Genomic DNA, 17,738 nt, shown 5'->3' on the forward strand with positions numbered 1-17,738 from the left:
TGGTGGTTCGGGACCGACACCCGGGCTGGTAGTTCCAAACCCTGTACGAACCAGAAGTTCAAGTTCAAGGCACCATGGTCACCGCCCGGCGAGGCAGACAACTAGTCACCCGCAACGTGTCCTGTTTCAAGAAGACGTCAATACCACAGGAGGCCCGAAGAGCAATGGAGGACCAAGAGGCTAGGGAGGAGTTTGGTCAGGATACTGAGGTCTCGTTCTCAAGATCACCTCTGGCCAGGCAAGATGGAGAAAACTCACCCCGGGGGGCAATTTAAAACATCAGGGCCGAGCCCAGCAGCCCAAGGCCAGTCTCCCGGAGTGAGAATGTGGCAGCAGCCCCCTCTGGGGTGGTGGCGTCTCCACTTGCACGCAGCCAGAGATACAGCCTGCGACCTAACCCAGACCCCAGCCAGGGGCTGCGAGACTTTGCATGGACATCGCCGTAAGGTGAAGGTATATTTGAAAAAACGGACTAAATTGAAGGAGGGATGTAGAGAGCCACCCGGGCTCTCCCAAACAATGTTGCCACTTTACAAACATCCACGCATACCCCAGGGCGGGCTCGCGCCGGGGTATAAATAAACAAGGCGGAAGACCGCTCGGGGTCTTTCCGGCTAACCCATACATACTGCGTCTGCGTCCCTTATTCTGGGATCGGGAGGCAACGTGTCGGGCCTTGCACCGGCCCACCACACCTACTAGGACCATATCGAGACCCTCCTCTTTACAGCAGCCGAACGGCGGAACTCTTCTCTCAACTAAAAACCTCACTTCTTAATAATCCAGTATATTCCAGCTGGTCATTATTCGTTTTTAAGAGTGTGTCCTCATAAAGCGCCAAGAAGCTTCTTCATACAAAGCGCTCTACAAATAAATTATAAAACAACACCCTACCTCTTTCATTAAAAAAAAAAAAAAACAATGCCTCCTAGGTCATCTGGCCCTCCAAGACCCTGCCTGACCTATGGATTCCAAAGGACATTTGTAGACTCATTAAATATATGCTTTGTTTTTTTTACATATAATAGTGTTCATTGATTAGTTATCTATCAAGGTCCCCTCGGGTATTTAACTTCTAGCCCCCATCCCATCACTTAACAGCTCCACCATGAAAGACCGACCGCTCCATTGCTTTATGGTTGTTCGATGTAGTACACTTTTATTATTTTTGTTTTGTTTTAGTTATATATTTTGCTCCGTAAATTGCTCCGTGCTTTATATTTATAAATGTATACCAGTTTAAAAAATATATCACTTGGTTTCACTGGGGATCGAACCCAGGACCTTCTGCGTGTAAAGCAGACGTGATAACCACTACACTATGAGACCTCCGATGGCTAATTTGTTGCTCGTTCTTTGTTTTCCTGCTCTCATTGTGTACTGATTTCCCTCCTATATTTCAGTCATTTCACCTTCACGACAAAAAAAACAGAGAATAGTCAGCATTTTAGTAAAACATGTAGTCCACGTGAAGGGAGACTGGAGCGGAGAGAGAAAATCCGATTACATAGGAAGAAGAAACGAAAACAGAGAAAAGCAGAAGAAAACTTGGAGAGGCTTCAAAGCGTCAAGTTCCCGAACAAAGAGAACCGTGAGGAGATGCTCCTCATCTCAGCATTAATGCTGGTGTAACAGATGCTCCTCATCTCAGCATTAATGCTGGTGTGATAGATGCTCCTCATCTCAGCATTAATGCTGATATAGCAGGTGCTCCTCATCTCAGCATTAATACTGGGGTAACAGATGCTCCTCATCTCAGCATTAATGCTGGTGTGATAGATGCTCCTCATCTCAGCATTAATGCTGATATAGCAGATGCTCCTCATCTCAGCATTAATGCTGGTGTAACAGATGCTCCTCATCTCAGCATTAATGCTGGTGTGACAGAGGCTCCTCATCTCAGCATTAATACAGGTGTAACACGCCTGCTCGTGCTACAGGGGAGGGCTGCAGCCACCCGTGCAAGGCTGAGCGAGCACCGGTGTGACTGGTGTGCACAAGTGCAGGTCGTGAGCGCTGGCTGCCAGTGCACGGGTCTGCACCAGTGACCCCTGCAGCCGTGCAGCGCCCCCACCCGAGTCTGTGCACGGCTCAGTGCCGCCTCCCGTGGCCACAAAAGGAGCTGCAGATCCGATGGTCTCTCCGGCTCCAGTGTCTGTAACAACGATCAAGGCAAGTGTCCCAGCAGAGCCAGCTTGGACAGTGCCAGGGTTTGCAGAGTGTGTATTTATCACGTTAATTTATGAGCGTATAGTCGGTGGGCGGCTTGGGAAGAGTATGACGTTGCAACAGTGGCATTGATAACGGGATGTACGAGTTCACAATCACATTTATATGGATATAAAAAACAGCAAAACCCGAGACCCACATAGCTGTTTCTGACTCTTAAAAAGAAGTCATTGCCCAAGATGTCAGAGCCTTCTTAGCGCAGTAGGCAGCGCGTCAGTCTCATAATCTGAAGGTCGTGAGTTCGAGCCTCACAGAGGGCACGTATTTTGGTGAAAGGACTTCTGTACGTGTTGTTATTTTTTAATGTAACTTTTCAAATTGTTTTTTTACTCCAGTGGTGAATAATGCGAGTGACCATGAACTCGGACCTTGCTGGACCCAATTACCCTATGGTAACAATCTGCCCAAAAACACCTGTTCCAGGGAATTTTGAAGCTCCTGTTGCAATTATTAACCTGCTTTGCATTTCCACATGGCCTGGACTGTCCTGGCCGGAAAAATTATCAGGAGCAGCAATAACATTGGTAATTATTCCCTTCTGAAACTTAAATCTAAAACAGTAGATACTTACACAAACCAGTGGCGGCTCCACCGCTAAGGCGAGGGAGCACCGCCCAACTGAACAAAAGGAAATATGAAATGATAGTAATTATTGGTATTATCCTTCGAGTTTCCCTATTGAAGTGAGTGGTTCTCGGGGCTAGCAGGGCTGGCCAGAGCAGGGGGAGGGGTGTTTTACACTCCCTAAGTGTGCACGCCTGCTTGGGCGGCCCTCTTGGGATGGCCAAACAGTCTGGCGCACTTTGCATCTTCCCCACCAGGCTGCATTACACGTGCAAAGCCTCCCACGGCGAACCACGCCGCTCAGACCAATCACAACTGGGGATTGCATCATTGTGTTAGGCTCAGGTGAGCTTGGGTAAGTGGTTTTATTTTTGATATTTTTCGTTGTCACCCCCACCCCCTCACCAGCCCACCCACCTGGCTACGGTAGCAGCTGCTATTGCACAAATCAGTCCCTAAGAATTTGAGAACTGTTGAAATCGTTTTAGAGTGAATATTAGAGCAAGCAGAAGGACAATTTCCATCTTACAAAAGAACCCTGACCCTTCTGCTTGAATACTTTTTCACTTGCCACATGTTGGCTGGTCCAAAACAGAAACAAATGACTGGTATTTTTTCTAAAACGTTGCGACTCTACCTGCATGTAAAACGAAAGTATTTTTATATGATAAACATAAACTGTGTGTCTTTTGCAACACCTAAACGAGACACTGCGGTCCTGGAAACCCACATCCCCGAAAAGGGCGTTATTTGAGACATTCTGCTCGTAGACCCATGATTTATGGTACCATGATTGAATCATTATTGAGATCTACTTTAGCACTACTAACACTGGTTGTATAGTTGAGAACACAGTACTAGATTGTGCACTGTGCCTTTTAGAATATGTAATTAGAACATAGTTTCACACAATATTGCCCTGAGGAAGCCCATGTTGTTATGTTTTATATAGGTACCCGAATATAGGCCTGGGTAACATCATACCCCCTCACCTACATTACCTCCCCTACATTACACTTTAACAAGCCTTTTTAGGATTGAACCTTTTACCTAGTTCTAGTCCTGGGGGCAGAAGGAGGGTTTCTCCTAAACAATAGAGTCCCATAACTCCATCAATAGACTCACACAGTATGAATGAATATTCATAAGAGTTCCTAGAAACCAGGCTGGGGCTACACCACCTTCCGCTCCATATCTACGTCCCATACGTCATCCTCAAATCCAACAATGGCTAATACCAGACTGGGGCTACACCACCTTCCGCTCCATATCTACATCCCATACGTCATCCTCAAATCCAACAATGGCTAATACCTGAAACAAGGGACTAAGTAACCCTAGATACTTTTTGTATAAATACAGCACCTCTTGCTCGGGTTGGTAGAGGGAACCGAGACTTCCAGGCCGACACACTGACCAGAGACGCCGAGGCTCCTGCATGCGGACACTCCAGCTGACAGTGGTCTGAACATCCCTCATGAGGTGTCCAACTTGAGACCAGGATGCGCTCCTACATTCTTCAGGTAATGGGGTTTGACTAAATCCTAGAAGGGTTTCTAGAGGGATTCTTGGCTTCACACCAGCTCACATGCTAGGTGCACTTAGGTACATCTAGATAGGCATCGTAGGAGTACGAGCACTTTTATCATGCATTTTATAGTCATGTATTTATTCATGCTTATTGCAAGATGGTAGAACTGTACTATCCTTTTATATTCACTGTACTGCCAATCATCTATCTCTGCTACTATCTAATGGTTATTGCAAGTCCTATATTTTACACGAGAATAACAACTGTTCAATAAACCCTTATTGAAATGCCCAGACTGTTTATTCTGTTTATCTCTGAGATAAACTAAGTGAGTACGAGTGACTGAGCGAAAAGTAGTACATTGTTTCCACAATCTTGATGGATCAGGGTTGTCATGTTCTAAGGTTGCCAGAAACTAATATCTCCCTGATAAGAGGAGACACTAGTGACACAGTGAGATTGCTAAATGCAAATAGGCTAACATTTCTCGGTGAGGGTGTACGGAACCAGTCTACCACCAATCACACAGTTTATGTTATCCAAACATGCAGGTACTGCATGGGTACTATACGAACTACACGATAATGTTCAGGTGAAACGTGTTGGCTGCGTTTGCCTGTGATCCTTGAAGAGGAATGGAATAAAAAAGGAAACCACAAGCAGGGGCCGAATCATCTTGTTTCCTTTGGTCCTATGTATAACTCTTTGTCTCTCGTACTTTGGCCTTTTTTTGTTGCCTCTCATTTTTTGCTATAATTTGTCTAATGTATGACCAATTGGCAGCTGGTCATTTGAGGTGGGCAACTTTGTCTGTTAGTTGGTGATAACTTGAGGTGGTGCAGCAATAGGTCCCCTGTCCTAATTTCTGTTTTATTTCGACTATCACTGATTCACAGCTCTAATGTAAACGAGGTGTGTCAGCCTCAACTTCCAGTTCCACCTTGCCCTGTAGTCTCTTCAGATCCACCTGGTCTGTGTGTCATTTCCTGAGTACTGCTTGGTATTTCTCCTGCACGAGGAGGGACACGCGGTTGGGAGCATAGAGGGTAAGAGCATAGACCACATACTCAGTTAGAAAGAGGTCATGCAAAAGATCAACTCTGCATCCCCCAACTTTGAAGCTGTCAATCATTAACCACATGAGAACTTTAAAGAATATCTGAAATTGATTATATGACCCATCACTGAATAGAATAAAAGCTTTATAAACATATGACTGTTTGGGTTGATAATTTTAATAAAGGAGCACACATTTAATACAGGCCCCTCCCCCAACCGAAAAGAAGAAATGTAATAAAGGCTTGGACTTGCCCCCCTGCAGAGTCATCCTAAAACTTTTTGCCTTCACCCCTCCTGTTTTCTGAACTGGCTTTTTTTCACTTTTGGGAAATGTTAACCAGCGCTAAAGTGACCGTGCTCTCTCCTTGAACCACAGTAAAACTGGCAATTTACTTATAAGTCCCTAGTAAAGTGATACTACATGTACCCAGGGCCACAAATTAAATGCTACTAGTGGGCCCGCAGCCCTTATTATGCCGCCCGCTTAAAGGAGCCTTTTAAAATAAGTCTCATGACTTCCATTGCAGTCTGTGTGCAGTTTTAAATATTTAACTAGACTTGGTAAAATAAACCTTTGGCCAAGCCTAAACCTTCCTATTGAATACATATGTCAGCCCTAGGATAGGCCCTAAACAGCCTAGAAGGCAGGGCGAAATGTATTTACAAAGCTTAACATGTACTTTTAAGTTGTTCATTCCCTGGTACTGTAAACCTCAAATTTGTTTTTCACTATGGAAAGGCCTATCTCTCCCACAGGATAGTATTGCGTTACCCCATTACATTTAATAAGTCATAACGTTTGCTTGGGAACAGGTAGAAATCTCATGCTTGGTCTGTAATGAATTATAATCTAAAACCCTCTTTAATGACAAAGTTGGATTTTGAGTCACAGTTCTGAAAACGTCACTTTTAGAATGTTGGTATTTACTTGTCTCAGCACCTTGGTGTCTGCAGCCTGTAGCCAGGGTCACCTGACTAGGTGCAGTTGTCAGTCTACCTTTGTTTATTCCTCTTGGACAGTGATAGAAAGCGGGACTAGGTGTTGTGAGGATGTGCCATCTTGTAAAGATGGGGGGAGTAAAGCTGTCACTTGCCACACTGGCACTTCAAAGAGGCTGCCTCAATAAACTCACAAAGGACTTCACAATAGCCTATTTTTACCCCAGAAACCTTAGAACCAGATATATGAAGGAAGGAAGTTCTAGAACCAGACATGGGGGGGGGGAGTTGAGAAGATTACACCACTTCAAATCTGACACCTGGTATGAATATTAGACCATAAGAACCACTCTTCAGTACACTCCTGGACATGTGTGGATAGTACAGAAAAAGGACTGCCCTGCTGCCAGGGGACTGCCCTGCTGCCAGGCGACTGCCCTGCTGCTGGACCCACTGCCTTGTTGTCTGACAAGGAAGGCTGGACCTGCCCATTCATCGCAGGCTACCTGAAATGAGTCCCAGGGTCAGCTGACTGACCTCCTGTTGAGAGCTACAGGGACATAAGAAGCTCCAGAGGCCTCCTTGCAAACTGCTCAGCTGGCCTGCTGCATTGGAACTGCATGGACCTGCAACTGGACCTGCTTGATGCTGTCTGACCTCTACCGGATTGACACCACTCGGCAGGGTAGACTCACAGATGGCAGAGTTCAGGTGCAGGTGTAAGGTTGTTGGAAGGCTGTTGTATCCCTGAAGCTTCAGATCTGGAGACCAGCCAATTAGCCCTTGGAGTCACTCTGGGTTCAAGAGATGCAGGTTCAGTCTGTCTTACCCAGGCAAGGTCAGCAGGGCAGCTGTTCCTTAAGAGCAACATTCCAGCAGAGTGACAGTCCTTTCAGCGGAACAGCAGTTCTTCTTCTTGGTAGAGTATCCACAAGTCCAAAGGTGTACTGCAGTGGTGGGGTCTGTGTTCCAGTATTATACACAGTTGTGCTTTTGAAATGCGGAGAGGCATGCCTCTGAAGTGCACAGGTGTCCTGTCTTTCTGGCCATGGCTCTAGACTAACTTCAGGAGGTATGCATCCCTTTGTGTGGAGACATGACACAGCCTATTCAAGTGTAAATGGGGTTGAGTCTAGCTCTTCCCTCCCATCCTGCCAGTGATGATCTATTAAGTCACATCTAAGCTCCCCATTGTGTGTGGCTGTCTAGGAGGAATACACAAAGGCCAACTGTCACCCACGCCCAATCATATGACCCTGAGACAGGCTGTAGTCACCAAATGGCTTAAAAAAGAAAGTGCACTCTTTCTAATAGTGCATTTTCAGACTTGCAATTTAAAATCTGAGTCCACCATCTGTTAGGATTTTAAATTGAGATTCCAGAGTCATCAAACAATACGGGGTTACATGTTCCCATTTTGAAATTACACATATAAAATGCAATAAGGTAATTCTAATGTTCTTCTATGGGAGGGGTAGGCCTTGCAGTACTGAAAATGAATGTAAAACTTAAAAGTACATGCCATACTATTAAATACATTGCACTTATCCTTGTGGCCTGTCCAGGGCCTACCCTAGGGGTGACTTATGTGAATTAAAAAGAGGTTGGGCATGGCAAGAGGTTTACTGCACACACACAGGCTGCAACAGTAGGCCAGAAACAGATTTAAAATGTTACTTAAGTGGGTAGCACAATCAAAGCTGTAGGGCCACTAGTAGCATTTCATTTACTGGCCCTGGGCACAGGTAGTGCCACTTTAGTAGGGACTTACAAGTAAATTCAATATGCTATTTTGGTGTAGGCCAATTTAACACGTTTTAAGGAGACAGCACAAGCATGTTAGTACTGGTTAGCAGTGGTAAAGTGTGCAGAGACCTTAGGTCAGCAATGCCGAAGCCAGCAAAAAAGGAGGACTGAAAGCTAAAGGTTTGGGGTAAAACCATGACAACTGGTACAAGTCTAACAAGTATGAAATCCTGGGTTCACATACTACCATGAGGGGTGATACCTAACTATCAACTTCCTTATGTAAACTGACCAACATATCAGGGACCAAGTATCTTTTTTGTAAAGTTTTTTATTATATCAATGTTAATATTATCAGTTTTAGAAATATAGTTTACTAAAAATATCAGAGTATTTAATATGGTATAAATGCAATTGTTTTTCAATTCATTTTGTAAAAATCAGGTTAATCTTAATTTTTTTTAATTTTATAATTTTCTTTGTTATTTTTTCCAGGTTGGGGGAATTATTAGAGGATTAGTTGAGGAGTGTTTTATTTTGTAGGTATTATGATTAATTTCTGTGTAATTGATAGGATTTTTTTCCAGGGTGCTTCCGGTTTTTGGGGGTTATTGGTCGCAGAGTGTTTTAAACTATATTTAATTAAATTGAAGTTATAAACTTTGCATTTTTTCATTTTGGTTTACATTTTTTAAAGAAATGCATTAAAGAAAATCTAAACCTACACAATATTTACAGTTTTTGAAGAAAGTATTGGATTCATATTTTGAAAAATGCATAATATGTTTTGAGTGTGGATTGTGTTAGGGGTTCATTTTTATTTGGAAGATTTAATTCAATAATATTGGTGATTATAGTTGTATCAATTACACAAAATAAATATTAACATTTACAATTTATTATATTTGATTAAAATAATATATGTATTACTTGAAAGTTTTAATACTTTATTAAAATGTAGTGAATTTCATTATTTAGATAGATTTTAATTTAACCTATTTCATAGATTTGACAAATAATAAAAAAAAATGTATTTTTTAACATGTTTAATATTTTATATTAAACAAAATAAAATGAATGGTTTAAAAATAGTTCTTGTAAGTGTATGTATGTTTGTGGAATTGGATGTAGTACAGTAAATCTGAATCAGTCCAAGTATATACACTATCCCCAATTTCTCTGGTATTAATGTTATGATGAAAGTTCTTTTTATTGAGGTTTCAAATACAGCAAAGAACGCCTACCACAAGACTACAAAAACAATATTTCATTAATAATCACTTTAACATTAGTGTCTCTGGGCTTAGCAGCGTTCAAACTAAATCCAATAAATCTATAGAACATTTAAATATTTTATTAATCTAGATTCTTCAATATCGAAATTTCAATACAGTAATCAAAATAATGTAGGTGCTCTTGGTGACGGTGCAGTGCAAGTGCAAAAAAGTGAGGCAAACACTATATAGCAATTAGTGTCCACAATATTTACAATGCGTACAAAAGAAGAAATTACCCAACATAGGACAACAATTTATATGAATCCAATAATAATAGTATTTAAAGCTGGGTAGTCCAACTATCTATGATATGGGGAGACTCTATACATGTCAAGTTTGTCTTATTGACATGTTTTTGGATGATTTAACATTTGCTACCATATCATAGCGGTTCCCTTCTTTGCCCAGTGGCACTCCCCGCATTTTGAAATTCTTTTATCTTGATCTATTCTCTAAATCTTCAAGTTTGTCTTGGAACTCTGCGCCTCGTGAAAGGCCACGGTCCACGTTAAAGCTGTGTGCATGTCCAGGAGCTTAATGGGCTGTTGTTTCTTGGTGTACCACCCATATCTCCATAGTACCTGCTCGTATATGTGGGGCTGAGCCAAAGTTTGCTTATGCAGTCATATAGGTATAGGGGAGTCCTGTTTGGTGTGCCATACCTATTCCACTTCCAGATCATTGCTCTTCATTTGGTCCATCAAACTTTGGGTGCATTGGTTCTTAGGGCCCGATGCGCACCTGGATTGGGACATAGCTGTTAAGGTGTTGAGGGAGAAGACTGTTGTGCTTCATCATTGTCTTTCGGCCCTTAATTCTACCTTTATTGCTTATTGCTTTATGTCTATCTTGTGTGCACTGCTATATGAGCTTTATGAAGTTGACTGGGATACACTATTGTACAAGTCGGTTAGATCCTGGGCTCCCGACTTCACCTGGAGCTCAGTGTGCTATTTGCTAATTGGCTTTACTAATGCTCTTCAGTCATGTAGGGCAAAGCTCCCGCCGCCCTTCAGTACTTTACTAATAGGCCATTGCAATGAACAATCTTCTTCTGTGGAACAGTTGCTGGGTGGAGTGTGAGGGAGGCTCACATTGTCCCACCTCTGGCCTGAATCTCTTCTTGTGGCCTCTGACCTACCTCTTTTCCAGTGGACAAACCTCAATCATCTCTCCCCAGCCTCTGCCACCTTCTGCTAGTTTCGTTCAACTTTAATTTCTCCAGTGAGGGGATGTTTGTTGCCCCTTGCTGGTCCGGATTTCTAGTTTGGACCTTGGAGCATGCCTCTTCCTCTTGGATAGGGGAGATCTTTCTACGCACTTTGGACTTGCCAATACCAGTCTCTCTCACTGGCGTAGCAAAGCTTGAGGAGGCCCCCCTGCAAAGTACATGGAGTGCCACCCAAGCCCCAACCAGACTCGGTCAGGCACTCTCAGGCAAGGGGCATCCTGCCCATGCACAGTGCTTGAGGGGGGCCCCTGGAGTTCGCCCCTGCACCTCACTGCAACCACTGCAGGGGCTGATGTTACCCCACTGACTGAGGGCCCCCAGCACCATTTTCTTTCAAAGCTTTGACCAACAAGCTGCTCCGCTCATCCGTCTCAGTCTTGCCACAGCGAGTATGCCATTAGCAGTGCACGATCGTGAGTTGTCAAAGCAGATTTAGAGACCACTTGTATCTGTGGGTTACAGTGAAGATGTCATGGCTTTTGAAATGCATACGGGCAGAGGGTCTGGAGTTCGACTCTACTCAGCTGACATCTTGCCTCCGCCTTGGGATTAGAGCCAGAATAGTAAATATGAACCTCTCAAATGATATGCAAGTTTCCCAGTGATTGTCAAAAGTGGAAAAACATTCAAGGTATGCATCTTGAGCAGAAACCTCACATTCTTTAAAATCCCCAGATTCCACCTACTCATGTTAGGATGAAGTTGGCCACAGGAGTCCTTAATTGTAATGCAGCTTTAAATACACACTCACAACAGAGGGCCAACATTCTGAGCAGAGGTTTGCACCCTAAGCCTCTTCCGTGCATCTCAAGGCTCCCAAAGGCAGGCAAGCTCCAGTCAGCTGAGCCCAGCTTGTGTCTGTGGGGCATGGCTAGGCTGGGCAGCAGGAGGGAGGAGTGGTGGCACCCTCCTAATTGCACATGAATGTTTGGCCGGCCGTCTGAGGCTGGGCAAACATTCATGCATACTTGGCATGTTCTCCACCCAGGCTGCCTTCCACCCTGCGTGGAGATTGAAGAACATGCCCAGGCCCCCATTCCCCATCTGAACGCTGAACCACGGTGCTCCGACAAATCAGAATGCTTCATTGCATCCTTGTGATTGGCTTAGGAAAGCCTGGGTGCTTCCTGCTTCCTGTTCCAACAAAAGCCAGGAAGAGGATGAGAGGACGGAAGAGAGATGACAGCTGGCTGGCAGGTAAGGCATTTTTTTTAACACTACACCTTCCCTTCTACTCCTACCCCCCTCCTCTCCCCACTACTGGTTCATAGGAGCAGCCGCGACTGGTTCCTACCCAGCAGCTCCAACATTAGGTGACCTGCCTTGGGTGATCCTTCTGTCCTCATCCATGCATGCGACCCCAATACCATTCTTAGATCCCAGACACCCTTGCTCTTTCCAGTTTACTTAATTTCCCCCACTTTCCCAGGCAACTGTCTCCCACCCAGGCAACTTTCACTCAGCCCAACTCTTCTCTGACCTGTGAACTTCGAAAAACATCTTTTATAAATGTGTTTGGAAGTTAAGTCTCAGCTCCATCACCTCTGCCTGGTCCCTTCCCACTCCTTCCCCCCCCCCCCCCATGTTAATGCCGCTCTCACCTCTACCAAGAGGCCTTTGATAGAAGGTGTATTGGTTATTTTGATATAATGGAGATTACATGTGTATTTGTATATATATTGTGACTGATGCTTTCTGGCTAATGGTATGTGTATTTTTCAGGTCCACCACACCTCTTTTCAGTCTAGAGAGGGTGAAATCTCTTTGATGGAGCTTGTTATAATGACATGGCAGTGCTTAGTTTAAATCCCTGAATGTGGGTGGGGCCATACGCCACTCCTTTTTGGGACTAGCACCTATTTTTCCTCATCAGATTTTGATCCAGAGCAAGAAAGAGAAAACACAAAAAGGTGAAACAACAAGGAAAAGAAAGAAGGAAAACAGAGACAAAGAAAGAAAGCAGTGATGAAAAAGAGAACCTGAAAAAGTGAGATAAAGGGGTCAGGAGTGTGTGGTGGTGGATGAGAGAGGCATGAGGTGGGATCAAGACTGCTCAGCCTGGATATTTGGCACCCCCGGCATTCGATGGTGCCAGCTGCGGCTTCTGAGCACAATCTTAAGCACAGTTATTTTGATTGCCAATATATATATGAAAATTAATTACGGTTTATTATAAATGTATAACCTTGCCTTCTAAAACCTCACGTTAGTAACGATAACCCTGTTACTGTCTTATTGTTTGCTTTATATAAAATCAATAAAGAATTTTGAAATTAAAAAAAAAAGAAAATTATTGATGGGAAACGTCAATAAATAAACTGCAACAGATCAATCTGTTCCATGTGGACCATCACTTATTTAACTTAGCAAAAACAGGTGTACCATCAATGAAGCCAGGACCTTCCAGGTGAAAAGCCCTTGCAATGCTGCTTCCCCCACCATCACCCGGCCTTCTACCCCTATATACATCTCCAACTCGGGGGATCTCTCCAGACCCAACACCACCACCCTTGAGTGTTTGTATCTCTTCCTTGAGGGACTTTACAACTTGCACATTTGCAATTTTCTCTGTTTGTATCTTTCATGTAACTTATATATATATATATTCACAGAAAAAACCATAGGTTATAGTGGATATATAGTTAGGAATTTGCATTTAGAAAACCTTGAAAATTCAATGAAAAAACCATTGGTTTTAGGCCATATATAGTTAGGAATTAGCATTTACAAAACCTTATTTTACTCGCATAAAACCATTGAAATTCCATATATAGTTAGAAGCGCTAACTATATATCGCGCACCCGCAATCCACTGCTGATGATGTCACATATTACATCATTCATGACATGGTCAGTGACATCACTGATGACATCACTGATGACATCTCAAATGACATCACTGATGACATCACTGATCACAACATCCAGTGATTGTATGTGTCTGTAAAGTTTAAATATGTTTCACATATTGAAGAATGAGTGGATGTATAAGTGTCTGGATGAAGAATTTAGTAGGTGCATGACTGACTGTATGAGTGAGTGATTAAATGTGTCTCACTGAGTGCATGGGTTAGTGACTAAACTGTCTTAATTTGTGCATCAGTATGTTTGTTGTTGTGTAAGCTGCTGCATGTGTTGATCAGTAGCTATAAGAGTGGCCATATGGGTTATTGATTGGTTGCCCAAGTATTTGAATGGGAGGCTGAGTGTGTGTGTGGGTGGCTGGGAGGTGTGTGACTCTGTGCATAGATGTGTAAGCAGTTGATTCACTAGTAGTATGAGTTCAAGAGTGCATGTGGAAACAGCTATATGGGCGGTTGACTATGCATGGGTGTGTTGGTGAGTGAATGGATTTCTCATTGCTACATGTGCAAGTAAGTACGTATGTAAAACACAATACATGTGAGAGTTGAGATATATAAATAACTGAACATAAGAGCCAGTGAATGTGTGAGTGGCTGTATCGATCACTGTGAGCTTGTATCAGGGATTATATAAGAGAATAAATATGTGTTATTATATGTTTGAATAAGTAAGATGTGTATAACTTTATAGTTGAGGAAATGGAGGTGTGATTGATTCTTTGCATGACTGACTAGGTGTGTGAGTAACTCCATGGATGAGTGACAGTCTGTGAGTGTCTGTTTATACTGAGTGTATGTAAGGTTATATTAGAGTCTGAAGAGGTTCATTGTATTATCACATAAGTGATGTGATCAGTGATGACAAATGAGATGTCATCAGTGATGTCATTTGAGTTGTCATCAGTGATGTCATCAGTGATGTCATTTGAGATGTCATCAGTGATGTCATCAGTGATGTCACTGACCATGTCATGAATGATGTAATATGTGACATCATCAGCAGTGGATTGCGGGTGCGCGATATATAGTTAGCGCTTCTAACTATATATGGAATTTCAATGGTTTTATGCGAGTAAAATAAGGTTTTGTAAATGCTAATTCCTAACTATATATGGCCTAAAACCAATGGTTTTTTCATTGAATTTTCAAGGTTTTCTAAATGCAAATTCCTAACTATATATCCACTATAACCTATGGTTTTTTCTGTGAATTTCATTGTTTTTTTAATAGCAAATATGAAAAGCTTTAAAATGTCAAGTACGTGATAGATAAAAACATTTTCGTATTTATGCACGCTGATGTGCTTTGAACGCTGCACCCCCCCCCCTCCCCTCTTTTGTCTTAGTAGTACTCTCTCTTTGCAGATACTGAAGGGTAGTTAACGCAGGCCTTTACCACCGTTGTAATCCGTCGTGCCTCCTTGTCTCTCCATTTGATTGATTGTTGTCCAAGCATTTACTGTTTTAGAATTGGTTCTCTTTGGATCATTCTCTATTTACAAACAAGCACAAAGTCGCAATACTCTGTTTAGTCTTTGCAGATAGTGAAAAATCGTGTAAAAAAATAAAAGTAATCGAGCAAAATCAGTAGGCCACTAATTGGATCTCTTTTTGACCTCGCTAAAATAGAAATATTAGGAACAACCCTTCATGAGAAATACGAAAATAGTGAGATGAACTGAGCTCCACACCATGAGGGCTGCAAGACAGCTCGGCTCCATCACCCATCCCGCACAAAATAACGACAAACCCTATGCAAATATTAAAAATATAGACAACACACCAGCAAAGAAACAGGGTAAAACATTTTATTAAAAAACTATTTACATAACGTTGGTTTATAAGATGATGTCAGTAGTGGACCGATGTGTGAATAGATCGAAAACAGCACAAGGCTCCAAGATCCGGATGGCAAGCTCCTGGATGTTGGGTGCCATAGTTTAGAGTTCTGAATTTCAGCCTTTTTCAATGCCTGTGCTTTGTTGAATCAAAATGGCGGCTTGACACAAAGCTGACTCAAGCGTTGCTACTGATGCTATGCAGACCAAAACTGGTTTTCAGTTTGTACATTTTTCTAGATTTTTCAATCCAAGTTTGGTTGACTTTGTAGAACGATGGCTTCAGATTTTCAACATACGGTGTGGTGGCGCTGACTGGGAGGGGGCGCTTCGCTCCTGCCCCCTCCCGAAGTAAGATTTTCATACGTGAAAGTACGTTAATGGTTTTGGTCCCTGAGATGCTTCGATGTCACTACCATTCTCAAATAGCATAAGTTCTGGATGTTGGGTGCCATAGTTAAGAGTTCTGAGCAGTGCTTGTAACACTGTCTGAAGCTTATTTCCACCTACTGCAGCTTCACTATTCTCAAAGTAAGTGAGTGTCGTTTGTGGACCTGACTGCATTAGAAAACAATGTGATATGTTACCTTCCTAAACAGCTTGACGGAGGCCCCTGAGGGGCGGTGTGATGGCCATGGACTCGGAGAAGACGCTTGGCTCCGACACCCTCCCCAAGTCTTATAGCACTGGTGTAGCCTGAGATCGCCCCCGACATAGGCGGCCGGCTCCCGGGGTCCGGCGGAACTTTTTGCCTTTTGATGACTCTTCAATTCTGGACCTTGTCCCACAATCCGTTTGACCTGAAGACAAGCTGTAGTGGGGCGCCCCTTTATCGTTTTAGTTGCCATTCCGCCCGCTTTTGCTACACTGTGCCTCTTCCGCCATTCAGCTGTTTACCGCCCGCTCTTGCGACTACAGCGTCTCGCTCACCATGTAGTTGAGATGCGCCCGCTCTTGCGCTGCAGCGATAGGCGGCTGCCACAGGACTCTCAAAATGGCGGCCGGCTCTTCGGTTTTGGGCCTGGTCCACTAAAATGGCCCTGGGACACCTTGGAACTCGGACGCTTGTCTGCTAGGGCTTGGGTCCCATTCTCGAAAAGCGTCCCCTCAGCCGTGAAGATTCTACAAAAGTCTTGGGGGCCTCCGACTCCCGCAGGCTTCTGGTGGGGAGCGGCTGCCATGATTGCTCGTGGAATGGCCACGACGGAGCTACGAGATGGTAGTGGTCTCATGCTGACGCCAGCTTTAGTCTGAAACATCCAGAAACACTATAGACTACCAATTCGATCAGTTCCGGTAGCGCCCCAACATGACCCGGAAGAGAAGAACTTGCCCTCCCCTCTTTGACTGATGGTTCTTGTTGCCTGTCCCCTCTGTTGTCATTTAACAGAACTTTTTGGACTGCTGAAAGGGGTTGTGTTCTGAACGCTGGTTGGTGGAGACATTTAGACTATATTCTTGACCTACGTTGTCGCGTAATGCGTTTTATGACACGCCGCGTTAGCGCACCCGGAAGTGATCCGCGGCGCGCAGCGCGTAACGTAAGCATAACAGGTCATGTGACTTGTTAATAAAACTTTTCATTGGTTCATTTTACTATTGTTAATTTAATGATGAAAAGCTTGGTCATATGACCTAAAAATTACGCTTTTTATTATTTTCGAACAATATTTTTTTTTCAAACATATGTTATAATATTCCAGGCTAATGTACTTTCCCGGAAAATTTACAACTGTCTTGCAAGTAAAATATATTCCTTTTTCGAGAAAAAGGGCGTTTCTTCCTTCCATGACGGAGCCGTTGAGTAAAAGAGATTCGGCCTGCTGTCTTAGTCGCCGATACGCCTGATTATCAGATTCTTATCGATCACTTTATGTTGCAGACATGAAAAACACAACTGCCCTTGACCATTTATCTTTACTGCGTTCCTACATATTATACCTTTTATCCGTCATGTAATTGGACTGCTTTATTTCACTTGCCTTTTACTGATTCGAAAACAGTCACTAAAAGTAAAAACTTTACAAATGTAAATACTACTACCGTGTTTTGTTTTAAAAACCTTTATTGTGAAAATGTCAGTATACAAATACGGGCCTATAACCACGTGGGCCGGCCACGGAGCAAACTGAAATCGTATATGATGAGGAGACATTTACATTGTAGAAGAACGTAACGAGCGGGCCATTAGGTGACAAGAACAAAGGTGTCTAACAGTTGCGGAATCGGTGGACGTACATTTTGTAATTAAAATACGACAGGGCCACTTACAATAACATTTTCTAGATATACATTTGCGGGCAAGGAGTTACGAGTCCCATTTATACCGGCGCCATTTTGGGCGAGGCCGGGCAGGTCCAAGATATAGTCAAAATGTCTCCACCAACCATCGGCCAGACCAGAACCCCTTTCGGCCCTTTATGCTACAAGATGGTGTCTTCCATTCAGAAAATATTGTTGG

The 17,738-nt window shown here is 43.3% G+C and overlaps 2 non-coding genes across 2 annotated transcripts; one reads left to right on the top strand and one right to left on the bottom strand.

The window, feature by feature from the left end:
• Positions 1 to 1,256: 1,256 nt before the first annotated feature.
• On the bottom strand, positions 1,257 to 1,329 carry TRNAV-UAC (transfer RNA valine (anticodon UAC)). Its single transcript has one exon. It is a non-coding gene; the product is annotated as a tRNA-Val (tRNA).
• A 1,087-nt stretch (positions 1,330 to 2,416) lies between these two features.
• TRNAM-CAU (transfer RNA methionine (anticodon CAU)) lies at positions 2,417 to 2,489 on the top strand. Its single transcript has one exon. It is a non-coding gene; the product is annotated as a tRNA-Met (tRNA).
• Positions 2,490 to 17,738: the final 15,249 nt, after the last annotated feature.

This window comes from Lissotriton vulgaris, chromosome 1_1, assembly GCF_964263255.1.
Source record: "Lissotriton vulgaris chromosome 1_1, aLisVul1.2, whole genome shotgun sequence".
NCBI lineage: Eukaryota > Metazoa > Chordata > Amphibia > Caudata > Salamandridae > Lissotriton > Lissotriton vulgaris.